The sequence below is a fragment of the Pteropus medius genome, unplaced genomic scaffold (genome assembly GCF_902729225.1).
Source record: "Pteropus medius unplaced genomic scaffold, Ma_sr-lr_union100, whole genome shotgun sequence".
In the NCBI taxonomy this organism is placed as follows: domain Eukaryota; kingdom Metazoa; phylum Chordata; class Mammalia; order Chiroptera; family Pteropodidae; genus Pteropus; species Pteropus medius.
The window spans coordinates 5,423,231-5,442,940 of record NW_024351730.1 but is presented as its reverse complement, the minus strand read 5'-3'; the positions used below and the strand labels follow the sequence as shown (position 1 = coordinate 5,442,940).

The 19,710-nt window shown below is 33.2% G+C and overlaps 1 pseudogene; it reads left to right on the top strand.

The window, feature by feature from the left end:
- Nucleotides 1-5,975: 5,975 nt before the first annotated feature.
- On the top strand, nucleotides 5,976-6,093 carry LOC120588544 (uncharacterized; annotated as a pseudogene).
- Nucleotides 6,094-19,710: the final 13,617 nt, after the last annotated feature.

The window sequence follows — 19,710 nt, the reverse complement described above, 5'->3', positions numbered from 1 at the left end:
ATGTATGAAAAGATGCTCAAGGTCACAAATCATCAGAGAAATGCATATTAAAACCACTGTGAGATATCACTTCAAACCTATCAGAATGACTATCATCAATAAATCAAAAAACAAGTGTTAGCAACAATGTAAAAAAAAGAGAACCTTCATGCACTGTTGGTGGGATTGCAAATTGGTATAGCCACTAAGAAAAAAGGGGTTTTGAGATTCCTCAAAAAATCATAAATAGAACTACCTTATGACCCAGCAATTTCACTTCCAGGTGTTTATCTGATGAAAACAAAAACATGAATTCAAAAAGATATACGTGACCTTATGTCTGCTGTAGTGCTATTAACAATATCCAAGATATGGAAGCAACCTAAATGCCCATCTATAGATGATTGAATAAAGAAGTGGTACATATATACAATGGAATATTACTCAGCTATAAAAAAAGAATAAAATCTTATTGTTGCAACCACATGAATTGACCCAGAGGGTATTATGCTAAGTGAAATAAGTCAGACAGAGCAAGACAAATACCATACAATCTCACTTACATGTTGACTCTGAAGAGCAAAATAAATGAACAAACAAAACAGAAACAGACTCATAAATACAGAGAACAAACTGATGGTTGACAGATGGGAGGAGTTCAGGGGGCTGGGTGAAAAAGGTAAAGAGATTAAGAAGTACAAATTGTTAGTTAGAAAATAGTCACAGGGATGTAACGTACAGCATAGGGAATATGGTCGATAATACTATAATAACTATGTATAGTGCCAGCTGGGTACTAGATTAATTGGGGGGATCGCTTCATAAATTACATAAATGTTTAACCACTATGCTGTATAACAGGGGATCCCAACCCCTGGGCTGCAGACGGATACCAGTCCATGGCCTGTTAGGAACTGGGCCGCACAGCAGGAGGTGAGTGGCAGGTAAGCGGGTGAAGCTTCGTCTGTATTTGTAGCTGCTCCCTAGCACTAGCATCATTGCCTCAGCTCCACTTCAGATCATCATGCATAGATTCTTATAGGAGAACCAGGTGCCAAAAAGGTTGGGAACTGCTGCTGTATACCTAAGACTAATATAATCTTGAATGTCAACTGTAATTAAAAAATTAAAAACAAAATAAAAATTAAAAAAGATAAATTAAATGTTTCAAAGAGGCTAAATGTAATTATAAATTGGGCAAATATTAATCAAAAGCTACCTTTAAAGTGGTTATTAAATACTTACGGGGTTTATAATTAGAGAATAAGATTGTTAATTGACTTTAAAAAGTTTAGTGGATAACTTAGGTGTATTAGTGGTGACCAAAAATACTTTCCTGACTGAAACGCTGGAAAAATTAGGCAAACAGCAGTTCTCTAGAAACTGGGTATTAAGCAACGAAGGATAATGACCACTGAGAGAATGAAAACAAATGAGGTGAGCTGTTTGCTCCAGGTTACTTCTATAAGAAAGTTTTCAGGCTGCAGTAAGGGAAGCATATCCTTGCAATCGCCCCATGTTAAGAAGATACAGGTGGGATTCCAGAGAACGAAGCGGCTATATTTTGCAGAGCACAATGACAGAGAAAAGATTGCTGCCTGGAGAAACAACCAGAGCCCTGCAGAGGGACTCCCTGGAGTTTTCAGTTGAGTTCTGCTCAGCTTGCACCTGTGAGTAAACTATTCAAGGTGGAGAAAAAAACATCTAAAAGGATTAGAAGTAAAAATAACCTGGAGCTCACACAGGATCCAGAGTAGTGCTGTCCCCAACAGCTGGAATGGAAAACCTCACAATTAACAAGGCTTTGGGTAGATTATTAAGAAGGCTCTTGGATTCTTAGTCTAACCCTAGACTACTGTAGTCTGGTCCTGCCAAAGAAACCTAAAAGCAGACCTAAAAGGGTTGGATTGTTTCCCAGTAACCTCACGGCTTCTAAAACAAAGCTCAAGACTTTACTGGAACATAAACATATTCAACATCCTAAGGATAAAATTCACAATTTCTGGTATCTAATAAAAAGTTATCACACATGAAAATAATTAGGAAAATACTAACCATAATGAGAAGATCAAAACTGATCTAGAATTATGAGATAAGGAGCAAGAAAACAATTTACAAAAATTAAAATTAATTTCTGATAAAAATCTTCAGAAAATTAGAAATTGAGAGGAACCATCTCATCTTGACAAAGGATATGTTTGAGAAATCTACAGTTAATAACCTAAATAAAAAATATACAAAAATTTGAACTGATACTTCACTTATGATGACATACAGATGGCAAATAACTGCATGCAAAGGTCCATAATATTGTGAGTCACAGGGAAATGCAAATTAAAACCACAATGAGAAATTCCTATATGCTTATTGGGATTATAATTAGTCTAAAATTTAAAAGATTGACTATATTGATTGTTGATAAGAATGTAAAGCAGCTGAATCTCTCATAGACTGCTAGTGGGAACATGAAATGGCACAACCACTTTGGAAAACAATTTGGCAGTTTCATAAAAAAAAAATAAACATATCATATGACCCTGCTATTATACTTTTAGGCTTTTATACAAAAGAAATGAAAGCATATGTACATACATAGATCTTTACATAAATGTTTATTTTAGCTTTACTTGTGATAGGCAAAATCCAGAAACAATTTAAAAGTCCATCAACAGGCAAATGCATCAACTAATTGTGATATATTCACACAATGTAACACTACCCAGAAATGAAAATGAATGAACTATGGTATATATATAATGTGAATGAATATCAAAATTATTCTGAACAAAGGAAGCCAGATATCTCTTCCTCTAAAAATTAAAAGAATAAAAAATGTATTCTACATGATTTCATTCATATCATATTTTAGAAATGTAACTAATATCTAGTGGCTCAAAGCAAACCAGTGATGCCTAAGAATGGAAGGAGAGGTGAGGAGATGGGTGAAAAGGGGGATTACAAATGGGAACAAAGAAATTTGGGGGGATGATGAATAAGCTCATTATTTTGATCGTGGTAATAGTTTCATGAGTATATACAGATGTCCAAACTTATCAAACATACTTTTTAAATATTCCACAATTTTTATATGTCAATTATACTTTAATAAAGCTATTTAAATACATTTAGAGAAATCTGAATTTCTGAATTTATTATTTTAGTAAATTGATTATTAATTTAAAAAACCAAGTATTTATAAAAAATCTTTTCTATAAATAAAATCTCTCAAGTGTATCCAAAAAATTGACACTGTCAGACTTATACTGTATTCATTAAAACTCTTGGATGCGGGGTTCAGAAATTTCTACTTGTTTAATAACAGTCCCAGTTGATTCTCATGCACATGAGGTATAAGAATCATGCCATAAAATAGTGAGAAGCTTTAAAAATTTAAAATTTTGCACAAAACAATTAAAGAGCTTTTAATTCCCCTAATAATTTCATTATTTCACCTCAAAAAATTTTCAAAGGATACATAATACTTGAATTGTTAGACCAGGAACATGAGAGAATATATTCAAGGATAAATAAGCAAATATATTGTCTTGGTATTTTATACATTTTTATGTGCTGGAAAAACACTGGAAATAATTACATAAGAAACCCACAAATTCGGGGTTGTGTGAGGCAAATAGCACTCCATTACTTCTAAAGTTCCTCTCATTAACACACCATGATGTAGTGGAAAGGAAATGGTTAGGGGCAGAGAAGATACAGAGGCTAATGCCTCTGTATTTCTGCTCACTAATTTAATGCCTTTGAGGAAAATAGGAGGCTGAGGTGTTATTTTAAAGAGAAGTATGGGGAATTGCCAAAGCCATCCTGAGAAAAAAGAATGAGGCTGGAAGCATCACTCTGCCCGACTTCAAATTATACTACAAAGTGACAATAATCAAAACGGCATGGTATTGGCAGAAAAACAGACACACAGACCAGTGGAACAGAATTGAGAGTCCAGAAATAAACCTATGTTTATATAGACATGTAATTATCGACAAAAAAAGGCAAAATCATACAGTGGAGAAAGGAAAGCCTCTTCAATAAACGGTGCTGGGAAAACTGGAAAGCCACCTGCAAAAGAATGAAACTAGACTGTTGTCTATCACCACACACCAAAATTAACTCAAAATGGATTAAGGACCTGAATATAAGACCTGAAACAATAAAATGCATAGAAGAAAACAGGAATGAAACTCAAGGACTTTGAACTTAAAGAGAATTTTATGAATTTGACCTCAAACGCAAAGGAAGTAAAAGCTAAAATAAATGAATGGGACTACATCAAACTTAAAAGGTTCTACTCTGCAAAAGAAACTGTTAATAAGGTAAAGAGACAACCATCCGAATGGGAAAATATATTTGCAAGCAATGCCTCTGATAAGGGCCTAATATCCAAAATACACAAAGACCTCATACGACTCAACAATAACAACAAAAAAAAAACAATCCAATCAAAAAAATGGGTAGAGGACCTGAATAGACACTTCTTCCTAGAGGACATACAAATGGCCAACAAATATATGAAAAGATACCTAACATCACTAGTTATTAGGGAAATGCAAATCAAAACCACAGTGAGATATAGAATAGCTATAATCAACGGGACAAGTAATAACAATGCTGGAGAGGATGTGGAGAAATAGAACCCTCATACACTGCTGATGGGACTGCAAATTGGTACAGCCACTATGGAAAACTGTATGGAGGTTCCTTCAAAAAACTAAGAATTGATCTACCATATGATCCAGCAATCCTTCTATTGAGTATTTACTCCCAAGACTTGAAAACCCATATCCAAAAAGATATTTGCACAACGATGTTCATGGCAGCTTTATTCACAATGACCAGGACATGAAAGCAACCGAAATATCCTACGATAGATGATTGGCTAAAGAAGCTATGGTACATATATACAGTGGAATATTACTCAGCCATAAGAAGAGATGAAATACTGTCATTTGTGACTACATGGATGGACCTCGAGATAATCATGCTAAGCGGAATAAGTCAGACAAAAAGAGTTGAAAATCACATGATATCACTTATATGTGGGATATAAACCTAAAAACAACAAATGAGCAGGACAAACAAACAGAGACTCATGGACATGGACAATAGACTAGTGGTTACCAGAGGGTAGAAGGTGAAGAGATTGGGGAGGTAGATGGGGTAAAGGGGGATAAATATGTGGTGACAGAAAGAAACCTAACTATGGGAGGCGAACACACAGTGTAAATATATATGTCTTACTGTTAAATTGTACAGCTGAAACTTATTGAATTTCGTTAACCAATGTCACCATAAAAAAATAAATTAAAAAAATTATAAAATAATGCTGAACATCTAAAAAAATAAAATAAAGAGAAATTTGGGGAGAGATATTAATGAAGGATTAGAGAAATGCCAAAAGGAGAGCAATGAGAACAGAATATCACATTGCCAAAAGAGGGGTCTTTGAATGTATGTGGAACCCAATATACAGTTAATAAGATTCAATATTTTATATAGTTCCTTTTTTCTTCCAAGAAGACCAGCTAAATTAAAATTACCTCAATAACCTAAAAAATTCTCACCCTTGAAGTTAATAAAGCAACTTACATCTTTATAAATATTTTATTATTTATATAATTTTAGAAAATGAATCTGGGATAGCATGAACACACTATTTAGTGGGATTCTGATGGGTATTAATGCTGCTCCATTCATTCTTCCTCATTGCTGGGGTATGAATGCAGGTGGAAACCACAGAAATGTCTTTCAAAGTTATGATTTTAATTCAAAGTGATAGCTGGCAGGAGATGGATCCTACAATTTATTACAGGTATCTATTAGATAAATGTTATTGAATATGTAGCAGTAACCTTGCCATCAGGTTAATTCAATGAATAAGGTTTGTTGTAAGAATTCATAATTGCAATGTATGGAAAACATTTCACCATTGCTTGAAACTAAGTGAATGTTCAATAAGTATTGACAATTAGAAATAGTATGGAGGTGTCTATGCCATGCAACTCTGAACAAGTCCGATCCCGTACGATCTCGGAAGCTAAGCAGGGTCGGGCCTGGTTAGTACTTGGATGGGAGACCACCTAGGAAGACCAGGTGCTGTAGGTGTAAAAAATAAAAAAAAATAAGGGATTGTAAGCTGACAAGGTCTTTGCAATCTGTGAGGTCAACCAAGGTTTGCCTTGCCTTAAAAAAGAAAAAAAAAATATTGTGGAGGCAACATGGCATAGTTGAAATTCAGTAAATTATGAAGCAGAGACCAAGATACTAATGCCCTAAGTATTGAAATTTGGGAATTTTTTTTTATTCCATTCAGAGTTCCTTTAATTAATCTATAAAATGTGTTTAATATAATCTCTGAACTAAAGCAGTTGGAGGTCCTTCCCAGGCTTAGGTTCTATTCTAGCAAAAGAGACTCAAAATAACAAAACAAAAATTCCTGAGGGATTGAATAGAGACATATTTGGAAAAGCTACACCAATATGACATTTGTAAGGTATATCTTAGAGGTGTTAATTTTGCTGATCCTGTTATGTTGTAATGTGTAGCTTGTTCCTTAAATCTCTTTGAAACATTTTATTATAAGATATGCTCACAATAGAGGCAAAGAGAATGAGCCTCACTTTCCTTGTCCAAGGAACTAAAAGAAAAAAAGTAATGAGTTTAAGAGATTGAGTACTGAGGTTGCTGATCCATTTCTGATTCCAATTAACCTTAATTTGTTTAGAGGCTCAGCAACACCAAATGAATCTAACTGGCCAATTAGCAGACCAGCAACATGAGCTCAGCTCATGTTTATCAGCTGGACATGATGAGAGCAAAATTCTGTTAATTCTGTGATAAGTGTCAGGGCACAGCTCCATCTTGCAGAGCTTCTTAACTTGGGAGATGGAGAATGTACACATTCTGAGGTACTGAGCGTAGGGATTGCAGAAGGAATGACCTGCACTTCATTTGAGGATTTTATTAGCAAGTACAACTACAGCTACTTACAAGCGAATATTAATAAGACAATTGCCTCAGCCCATGAGATTTAGACTATGATTAATTCTTTGCCACACACAGTTCTTAGCAAGGACTCAGTGTTCAACAGATGCTAATGAAAATGCTTCTTTCATTTTTGATTTTACCAAGTACTTTCCTATTACATATCTATTGCTCTTGCTAAAATCCATTCTACCTATTATGGTACAAATATGATACATCCCATTTTGAAAATGGAAATTTTGAAACACTAACTTATTGACAATAGCAGCATTTCCTTTCTGGACAACCATCATCTGATTTCTTGTTTAAAGGTAAAATCTTTTGTCACTGTCAGAACAAGCTGAAATAAAATCTATTTTATTGCAGTATTGGTTACTAAATTTGAGCTTGCCATCTCTAAAATTATTAATACAAATACACAAATATATTTGCAACACAGTTGATCTAGTGAGAATTATTCAGAAAGTGGACTTGGGCTCTTATTAGGACAGGAGAGGACCTGGTGAGATGTTAAAATGAGATTGGGGAGCAGCAACTAACTCTAGCTCTGATGATAACTTGATGTGAAGCCTAGGGCAACTCATTTAATTTCAGGAGGCTTCCATTTTGTCACGATCCTGTTAACATATACCTACTTCCCAAATATGTTGTGGGATTAATTATTTCATGTTTACCAAGTGCTTTGAAGATTAAGACTAAAGATAGATGCTAAGATTATTACTTGGAATAGGGTATATCGAGAAACTGCATTCTTTTTCACTACTGAGTGCTAGTGTGCAGTGAGGGGAACTTGAAGGGAGAGCAAGCCGAAGGAGTGAAAGAAATGAAGATGAAACAGCCACTTCTCAATGAATCAGAATTTTTTTCCTGCCCTCCACTTTGGAAGAAATGTGTTTGATAATTAAGCATAACATGAATGTATTTAAAAGCTATATCTAGAAAATATCTTCAGGGCCACAGACATACCTACATTAACTGCACAATGAGAGCTTATATTCTAAATAATAACGCCCGGACAAGAATTTCTACCACAAACAAAGGCTTATGTTGAATCTACTTTTAAAGTAAGAAACAACACATTTAAATTGTTGGTTTGAGTATAGTTTTAAGTTAAAAAAAGAAATAATAAAAATTTATGATTTCGAAAAGGAGTAGAAACCAAAAGGATTTGCTGGCTAATTACAAAGTAAAGAGAAAACGATACTGATCAATGCACTCTCTCGTGCCCCATCTGACGGAGTAGGTAGATCGGTAGATGTGAGCCAGAGGGAGAAAGACAACGAAGGGTTAACAATGCCCCAGGACTGCTCAGCAGAATATACACAACATGATATTGCAATTAAACATATCCAAACTAGATAGGCACCTGGTGCCTTCCTCTCTACTCCCCTCCTCCCCCGCGGTCAGTTAACTGTAGGTGACCATTACATGACCTTACTCTGGGGGCGCTCTACTGGTATTGGCAAAATTGGTTAACTGAACATGCATGCTCCTGCTCTCAAAGTTCTCCCGGCGCAGGCGTATGACCTCCCACCTAAGGGCACACACTGCACATGCCCAGGTCAGAAGTAGGAGGTACAGAGGGAGGAACTGGAAATTCTTGCCATTTGAGGTAGGGGCGTTGGAAGGAGAACGGAAAAATACTATGGCCCATAAAATCTCAGACCCTCAATTTCTCAGCGCACTCGATTTTTATTGAGCGGCCCACTTGGAATTTCTCCAAGCGTGCTTTACTTTGCTTGCCTTGCTTAATGAAATTGCTTCTGTTTGCCACTTTTCCTCTGTTCTGTTTTCTCCAAGCATCGGACCTCCATGCATATCTTTCATGGGAGTCCAAGGACTGAGCCCCAGGTTCTTACACGATGCAACACCTAAACGCCATTAACACATCTATTTTCTAAGCCTTGAAACGTGCACTGAACTTACTCTAATTAGTAGATTTGAGTATTAATGAAAGCTCTCTATTGGAAAGATTCTGTAAGAGGCTTTATAGCAGGCACAACTTAAGTTTATTAATTGTTCATTTGTTTTAATTCAGTACTAAAGTAGTGCTGTATTTTAGATGAGTCACTACAGTTTGAGTGACCTGAGACCTTTAAAAATTTCAATTTCTTATATAGATGAGTGCTGGACTACTACTAAAAACATAGAAATATGGAAAAATAATATTGCAATTTAATATTATGCAAATGAAGAAACTAAGGTCTTGAAGTTGAAATGCTAGACCAAGATTCCATTGATAGCTGAACAAATATCCTGATATGTATATTTTTTTCCTCCACACCAAATCCAATTAATTCTAATGGCTAAAAATAACAAAAACATGACAAAACAAATTTACTTATATGTGTCTCACCAGGTGATGATCTTAGTCCCAGGATCATACAATGAAGGTTTACCAAACCATTATTCATAGAAAGTTGTACATATTTTGTTCTTCTACAGAAGCTTTCTATACTTAAATCCCAAGAACTGAATGTGAAGATACTTTGTGATGTTTATAGGGCCATGTGGTGTTTTTTTTTAAGGTATTTTGCTCCCAAGGAAGGGTTGAGTGACCTCAGATATTATGACAATTTAGTTTGCTATTTAATTACACTTTCTTTCTATTACACCCCTCTATTGATCCAATTTTTAGTCCTCACCTTCTACCAATCAAGCTTTTCCATACATCTCTCTAGGTTTTCTTTTTCTCTTTCACTGGAACCATTGTAGAATGTGAAGTTTGAAGTGTTTTAGATAAAGTTCTTTTTAACTCCTCCTCCCTCTTCCTCATCCACCCCCACCCCTTTCCTTTTCTCTGATGGTGGTATGAAGTAAAGGATGGACAAAAGAAAAAGGCAACACACCGGAAAGATGGAAAAAAAAAGAAGAAGACATTCTGGAAAGATGAAAGGCTTCAATATTCCCTCTCTTTGAATTAAGGATTTATTCTTATAATAAAAACAGCGCATCACTAACCTTTATAAAATCATACTCACTTTGCTAAAACATTTATATATCATTTAACCTCATAATATTTTATGAAGTTAATACTATTTTCTCCCCAAATTACTTGCTCAAGATCAAAAACAGACATAGGAGTTATAATTTTAAATTAGGGATTTCAAATTCTAAACCATTTGATATAGATTTTATTGAGGTTAATTAAAATTAATCAAAAAAGTAATAATAGAAACTTTGAAATAAGAGATATATAGAGGTAAATATGAGCAATGATAACCAATCTCTAGATACTATCAATCAGTACAGACACCTACGTAGCCTTAAAAAAATAAAAATAAGGTTATATATTTGAAAATCCATAAGACTTTTTTTTTCCATTCTTTCTCTCAGTGACTTCAAAGCATCTGTTCAGGTATCCTTAGGTATAAATATAAGCACAACGAATTATAATTAACATACAATTCTGATTATACTTTGGACCTTGACTGAATTGGACCCCCAACAATTGGTCACTCAGCTCCTCTTTGGATCTTCTTTTTTCATCTGCTTATTCTATATTGCTCTCCTCTGTGGATATGTGGGTTTGAATGCTGATGTGCCTTTAAATGATTCCATGCTTGTATTGGGCCTGATATTCTAATTCATATCCATTTTATCTGAATATATTCAAAGTTCAGAGTTAGAGGGTAGAAATTTCATCTATGTATCTGTGAGTTTTGTATTTCTATTTTTTTAGCTAAAGCATAGTCTTTACAAAGTTAGTTGTTGTGTATGTATATTTTCATATTCACTTTCCATTGTGAGCGAGAATTACTTTTCTGAAAGTTATAGGATGGAAGTAAGGCTTATAATAGACCTTTATGGCTTTTGGCAAAAGTGAAAACCTTCCTGTGTGAAGGCCACTTTAAAATCTCTCTTGCTTTATGTTTGCTTCCTTCATTTTTCTACAAACATTCTCCTTGCTGTTGCAACCTCAGATTTTGGAATTTTCTGTTTTATATCCAATTATGGATTTTTATAAAAGAATATAAGAAAGGGATATAGCAGAACAATAAAAATATTTTATACAACAGTTCTTTGAATTATTTGTTGGCTCAATCACTTCTCAATTATAAATAGTTATAGAATAGTAGACAAAGCTATGCCATCTATGGTATAGTAATGACAATAATATTTTCAATTAATAATTATATTATATTTTAAGTTAATTAAATATTTAAACATACGTTATATCATTTACTCTTCACAATAATTCTTTGGGTTTAGTATTCTCCACATTTGATGATAATGTAAGGAAGAAGAAAGGCTCAAAAATCATAGCTGTTGATACAACGATAATGATAATGTTAATAATGGCAATAATGATTATATCAATAATAATTTATTGAAATGGTTACTATGTGCCAGTCCCACAACTCACTTAATCCTAACAATTATAGAAATAGCTTATTATTGTTCATATTTTACAACAGAGTAAATGAAGTTTAAAATGTAAAAAATCACACAACTGTTAATTCATGAGCTGGATTCAAATGCATGTCTCTTTAAAATGATGTAGAAGTTACTCAAACAGGTTTTAGACTGCAAATTTTCATACTTCTCACTAGACTGCTCTGTACTATCTGTTTGTACTGCAGACATGACATGATTTATCAGCTCTATTGTGAATCTTCTTTTATGTGTATTCTTCTCTTCCAAATAAGACCTTCAGGTCGCCGAAGGCAGAAACTGTGCCATATGCACCTTTGTGTCTTCACAGTTCCTAAGTTGTTATCCTTAATAGTATTAGTATGTATGATCTAGCACTTTGGGGAAATCCAGTGGAAGCAGTAAAGATTATCAACCTGCAGTAGAAATAACTCGTTATACATTCAGCTAAAATCAAATTGTGCAGGCAATAATATAATAATATTAACTGAAGTCACTGTCATTGCAAATATCATGTAATACATTTTGTGATGGTTAAATTTATGTGTCAACTTGACTGGGCCATGGAGTGCCCATATATTTGGCCAAACTTTATTCTGGGTGTGTCGATAATGGTGTTTGTGGATGAGAATAAAATTTTACTCAGACTGAACGAAGCAGACTGCCCTCTTTAATGTTAGTGGACCTATTCAATTTGCTGAAGGCCAGAATGAAGCAAAAAAGCTGACCTTCACAGGAGTAGGAAGATATTACTAATTGACTGAGCTGAGACATCAGTCTTTTCCTGCCTTTGAATTGGAATTGAAAAATTGGCTAGTCTTGGATCTTGAGCCTTCTGGCGTTCAGATTGGAACTTATACCTTAGCTTTCCTGGTTCTCAGGCTTTCAGACTCAGACTGAAACCACACATTGCCTCTCCTGGATCTTTAGTTTACCAACTGCAGATCTTGGGACTTTTCAGACTTCATAATTATGTGAGCTAATCTCTTATAATAAATCTCTATATATGTAAAAACTTTATTTCGGTATCTATATCTAGCAACCCATTGGCTCTGTGTCTCTGGAGAACCCTAATACAGATTAGTTCAACAACCACGTAAGCATTAACTCTGTTCGGTCACTGTCTTAAACTCATCTAGTGAGTGTGTGCTATGTGCAGGATTTGTGTAAGAATCTGGAGAAACAAACAAGTAAAAACCATCCTCTCTGTTCTCAAAGGATATTAAAAACTAAGTCAAGGCCACAGAACATGCACATAAAATATAAGCAACACTCAATGGCATATGCTGAATGTCAAATAAGTAAAGCCTGCAGTAAATACTATTAGAATCTCGAGGAGATATTGCTCCCTTCACAGATAGGGTAGCCATCCATCCCAGTTTAACAGAGACAGTTCGGTTTATGCCTGTTGTCGCAACCCTATTATTTATAGCCCCATTTCACTCTCAACAGTGTTCCAGATAGACAATAAACTATAAGGTCACCTTATTCACAGATGGAGATAGAAAAAAACATTTCTTTAAAAGGTGAATTGTGGTCCATGTCTTAAAAAGAGTAACAGACATGAATCACAGATCTGGCATTCTGAAATGCGTTTTTTATCATTTTTTTAAAAACTGCAGCCATGAATTGCTTCAATCCCACAGTCTGCCTTCATTTTAGGGAGTCCTACGAGAAAAATAAGACATACTTTACACAAAGGGAACAGAATATTTCATCGATATCTCAACTCCTCTTCTCTTGGAAGATGACAACTAAGCTTGGTATCACCGTGCCAGCATGTGTGGTAGGAAAGATGAAGGAGCTTCGTTTTTATAGTTCCTAAAGCAAGGACTAGCTAGGGATTAATACTAACCACAGTAAATTAGGTAAAAAGTCACATATTTAACTTCCATTCATTCAAAATAATGGCCCATTAATTTAAAATTGGCTCACATTTGAGAAAATAATGTAAAATGTCTTAATGGACATATTTGAATGCTTATCGACACAGATGAACAGGGCAGGCATTTAGGAAATGCTAATATAACATTTAAGTATATTTTGCATGAAAATCACGTTCAACTTTTCAGAGCCACATAAAGATGCAACCTTTGGCAACTAATGCCACACCTTCTGATAAAACTGCTTTCTGTATTAGTATTCAATAAGAGAATTGTTAAATAAAACAGAATCAGTGGTTGTAGATTTATGTTTTATGAAGGGAAAGAGGTGTTTTTGGTCTTCATGACTACATTTATATAAATTAAAAATTTATACTATATGATTTCAGAGTGAAAGGCCACATTATATTCCAAATTGATGGGTATCTATTTTTTAATGTGAACACTTTGCAAACAAATGCATACCATAATCATCTTAGTATCTCTCATATAATAGAGTTCCTGGTATAGGTTAGGTAGTTGAAAACCATTAAATTTACTTGACTGAACTATGTATTGTTTAATGAATAAACTATGTTCAAAGGTAGATATAAGTGGTGATTGATTTCTAAAATAGATTTGTAGGAACTTTCTTTGCATATATTTGAGTTTGAGACATGTAAATTATACTTTTGAGTCATATAGTTATACTTATGATCACCAAATGCATACCCAGAAGCTAGTTAAAGCATACCAGAATTCTTAAAAAATAATTAATTAAAAGTAAGTTATGGGGAAACGTCTTACTACTTTAAATAGTTTTGCCTTTCAAGCCCTCAGACAATACTAATCTTAAATTTTTGTATGGTCCTATCAAGAATGACAAAATTCCTGGATGTTCACAAATTTTGTCTATCAAGGCTCATATAAACCAATCCGTATAGAGGCTACTTGTTTATCTTCCTAAATCACAGTATATTTTAGTAACAATGAAGAGATTGAGAATTAAAAATCTAGGTTAAAGTTTCAGTTCTGCCATTCGCATGCTGTGTGATCCTAGTCAAATAATTTAACCTCTCAGAACCTCAGTGAGCTCTTCTGCAACCTGTCATTCAAGTAGAGGTTTGCTCTAGGGATCTCCAAACCTTGTACAAATTATTAGTTCAGGAAATTCAGAAATCTGGACACTGAATGATTAAATAACAAATAAGTGGCATATGTGACATTTTTCAGTAATATATTGTTGAAAAAATAAAACAGATGCATTCTTCAAATATTTAAATGACAATTCATATTTTAAAACGTTTGGAAAAGATTGGAATGTAATTTTTATAGTAACGGTTTTCTAATTCTTAATCTTTGTTAATTAGAAATCCAGGAATGTAAAAAAGATTTCAGCAAGGAATGAATGAGACTTAGATGAAGAATTTAGAGGCTAAAAGACTGGAGTAATTTACTTTACTGTATTATGAGAATAAAGTAAACAATGACCATGGGTTAACATGAATATCTTTTTCCAGGATTAACTTGCAGGCTGAATTGCCTAGTTTGACAGTGTATCATGAAGAAATACAACAGAAAATTGCCAAATATTCACAACAGTTTGTGCTGTCATAGCATATTATATAACAGTAACTTTTGTTTTTTTTATGGATAAAAAACCTTTTTTGAAAATATGATCTAAATTACTGAGCAATGCATTAATCAACTTTTGCTAGATTTTTCTATGCAACAAACGACTCCCAGATTTTAAGAACTTACAAAACATTTATTTCTTGCTCAAGTGTCGTAAAGTAGGGTTTCTCTGATTGTGTTCTAGGCTGGTGACCAGTAGCAAGTCTGAACCAACATGCCTTTGCATTTCAGGACTCAGGCTGAAGGATCTGCCCTTTTCTGGGTATTATTACACTATTCTAATCATGCTATTCCCATAGCATAGGAGAGTAACACAAGAGAGGCTGAACCAGACTCTAGAATAATTTTAAAGCTTCTGCTTAACATAATTAATAGCACATCTACTTACATATCCCATTGTCAAGAGTATATCATATGATCGAGCTTCAAATAATGAGGCAGGGATGGATATATACTCTTTCTACATTTTTCATTGGCAAGTCTTCTGACATTGGGCAGATATTATCATATTATTATGGAAGGGAGTGGGTCGGAAATATTGGGAACAATAACTCAGTCTACTATCATTTCCACAGGAAAATATAACTGTAAATAGATATTCAAAATTTCTAGAGATTTCAAGCCACAAATTATGTCTCCTGGGTAAATAGCCAAGTAGCAAGGTAATATTTTTCTTCTCAAAAAGTTCAACATGTTTGGCAAGTAATCTTGAAAAAAATTACATCAGTTAAAACTTTCCAAAAGACAATACTATCCTCCCATAACTTACTGAATTACTGAGTTGTTGCATTTATGACCATTTCAAAAAAAAATTGGTTCTTTGAATGAGATGTATGATAGGGAAAGAACTTATAATTGGGTCTACTTGAAAAAAAATTTTTAGTATGTTTTTATTAAAAATTATTGAGGTGACATTGATCAACAAAATTCAATAAGTTTCAAGAGCACAGTTCAACAGTATGTCATATATACAGTATATTGTGTGTTCACCATCCATAGTTAGATTTCCTTTCATCACTACATATTTGACCCCTTGAGTAACAATGATATCTTAATTTAACCTTAGAAAGTGAGTTGTGAGTATTTTGTTCATATTATTTTTCTAGCAAACATGAAAAGGTGGTCCACGAATTAACAGGTTAGTATGATCTAACAGAACTTTGATTAACCCCAGGTCTCACTAACTTCAAAGCTTGAAAACTTTTTTACTGTATTCTCTCTGAAGGGAATAATGGAATGAACCTATGCAGAATTGGAGAGGGGGTGGACAAAACACAAATCAAAAAACAAAAGAAAAATAGTTGAATAATTTGGAAACTCAATAGCAATGATTCCTGTTAACAGGGGTAGAGTTAAAGACTAACATTTCCAGAAGACAAAGTGTTCCGGAGTGGTACCAAGCAACACTTCCAACATGGTTTTCTGACCCCAACAATAAATAGCGCAGCCTTAGTACAATTTTTTGAAGTCATGTTTACACTATAAAGGGAAGATTGAAAAAATGACTAATTTTGCAGATGCAAATGTTAAAATAAGATCGGCCTGTAGAAATAGAAGAAAGGCAGATTTTAGCTCAAAGTCATTTGCTAGTTTATTAATCTATATAACAATTATATTTCTTCCATGTTAGGAATGGCTTTAGCATTTTCCAGGAAGCATTCTTTCATTAACTGAATAGGTGGCCAAGTGTGATGACTTTAATTTTAATACTATGATTCTATGTCTCATAATTCCTCCCTTTCACCCTCCTTCCTTTCTTATCCCCCTATTTTCTTTCATTTGGCTCCTTAAAATTAAAGCACGGATTAAAAGACTTTTCTTCTCTCTGAATTCATCTGTTATTTTAGTGTATTTTAATCAGATTGTTAAGAATGTAATCTTCAAATTATTAATTTGTTTAAATAGTAAAGTTTTCTACTTCATTCTATACTAACTGTACAATGGGAGCATTTCTACTTAAGTAATTACTTTTATAAATTGTTTTTAAGTTTTTAGTTTCTTATACATTTAATCTTAACTATACGTGTTACATATTTAGTCACAGAATAATAATTCTGTTTAAGTTTTATAAATGAATAAACAAAAATATCAAGAAAATTTCTAAATCTTATCTTATTGACAATACTAGATGGATTTTCACTTGAAGGCTGAAGAAAACTCAAATCTTTAGCAATATGGCTTTCAACTTGACTCATAATGTCCACAGGACTTGATAATACAATGGACTTGATTACTATACCCTAAGCACAACATAAAATACAGTTTATTATTCATCTCTTGTGACACTTATATAGAGCCATTATACAAGCAACTTACATAAGCACCTTAGGAAAAGAATAACAGAATTTTTAGGAATTGTGTAAACCTTTTAAAATGTATTTACTATATATAAATCTTTAAAGAAATTATTTTTTCCTAGTTAAATGAATATTCTACTCAGTAATAAGTTGCTTTGTGTTAACCACATGGGCCACTAATTTCAAAGGCTTAGAAATTATACCTAATATCAATATATATCAATAAATATATTGATAAATAAATATAGGTATATATCAATAAAATATACCTAATGCTATAGTATTCTGAATATTTCTGATGTCATAACACACCTAAAGGACCTTACAATTAATATTACAAAGCTATATAGTCTATTTCCTTCTAATTGTTTCTTTTCTCGAAAAATGAGTTCCGGTACTTTGACCATAAATGTGGGTATCCTTTTTTTGGTTTTTCTCTTCAATATTGATGAGTCTTACAACATTCTCAACTCCCCCAAGAACCTGATCCAAACCCAGCCAAATTCTGAATCTTTCTGTCTTTCTCTTATGATATGAAGTGTGACAAATATAAATGCCTACATCGCTAAGTAAGACAGTGACTACTCAGTTCCACCTGACTGTCACCTTGTAGGCAAATTGACCTTTGTAACATAATTATATTTTCAAAAAGAGCCACAAATATGAAATTTTATGTGAAATCTTAAAATAATAAATATCATCCACTAATATTTCTTTTATCTTAGTTATACAAGCTAAAGGAAATACATTTAAGACAAAATCCAACTGCGAGTTTGAGATACCTTTTTTACACAAACATGAATATTTACTTGCTCAAAGTCCCATTATTTTAGGATTATTTTATGATGACATTTATGTAATGAGATGAACCAAGCATTCAAGGCTATAATAAACTCAATCAATTATTGTATATATAGCCTAATAAAAATGAAAGCATGTATATTTAATTAGTTACTGAACACAAATGTTTTATAATTTGAATAATACTAATTTGGAAATTAGTGGAACTAAATTAGTCATGTTATGATGATATTTCTCAATCTCTAAGAATTAATGCAACTCAATATCTAATTTTGATTATTTTTTTCTGGATTTAAAAGATAAAAGATACTAAGTTCACAATAAGTTTCAAGAATCTTAAAAAGATTGAGTTTTAACATTACTTCTTCTGCTTCTAAATTACTTATCTTTAACAATGATACATGCAATAGCATAAGATTAAAATATAGTGAATATATGAATGTTGAACTTATATTGGATGACCAAGTATCTGAATAATTTCTTTGCTAAACAAAATTTAAGTGTCGGATAAATTTTAAAAATTAAAATTTTATTAATTCTTTTTCTTTTAATGTACCCATGAGGATGTCAAAATTCAAGGAATTCACAGGACAGGGAACTTCAGAATCTAAGGAGAGCATGTAAATAGACTACACATTAAAATTATTTGTTGAATGCTTGAACTTGATTGCTCACTTTTTTGGATTACAGTGCTGAATGGATAGGGAGTCATTTAGATTCCTTATAACATTTCTCTCTCTCTCTCTCTCTTTTTTGGAAGGATACCATAATAGATGATACCGAATATCCATTTGCTATAGAATGTATAGTTCGCACAAACTCAAGCTTAATTATAAGGTGTGTAAATTAGTAAGAAGGGTAAGTTGTTTCACATGTGTATCCCATGAATTGTTTCATGTTTCATATTCAGCCATAGATTTGACTTGCAGTATAGAGTTTTAGTGAGGGGAGCAATCACTTTATATATGACTCTGAATAACCTTAAGAAAGTATGAAGTGAGAAGGTATAGATTTAAAAAACAAATAAAAAATTACTAGCAATTTTCAGAAAACTCCTTTCTTTTATAAATTGACAACCCATACTCATTTATCTCTTAGAGTAAACATTTCTCTAAAGATCCTGGATTACTGGACAGTAAAAGAGAAGACAGAAAATGTTAAAACATTAGAAGTCACAGAAAATCCAGTCAATAATATTTATTAAACATTTACTTTCCATAACGCCCAATGTAGTGCACTATTGGATACAGAAAAGAAGTTAAACATTTGCTCTCAAGAGATTTACCATATACTCAAATGAGAAATAACTTCAAGAATGTTGAATAATATGAAAAATTTGAAATAAGTAATATGAATTAAGAGAAGAGATAAAAATGTTGATGTTTTGTAAAACCTTGAACATGAGATGACTAAATAAATAGAATTATGCTAAGTCCATGTTATAGGCTTAATTGTATCTTCCTGTAATTCATCTATTGATGTCCTAGCCCCTAGAACTTTAAAATGTGACTGTGTTTGAAGATAGGGACTTTAAAGAGTTAACAGAGGTTAACTCAAATGAAGTCACAGGGTAGGCCTTAATCCAACATGACTGAGGTCTTAATAAAAAGAGGAGATTAGAATGGACACACACATGGAAGACCATGTGAAGACATCAGAATGACTTCTATCTATAAGGCAAGGAGAAAGGCCTCAGAAGAAACAAACCATATTGACAGCTTGATCTTATACTTATAGTCTCCAGAATTGTGTGGAAAAAAAACTCTCAA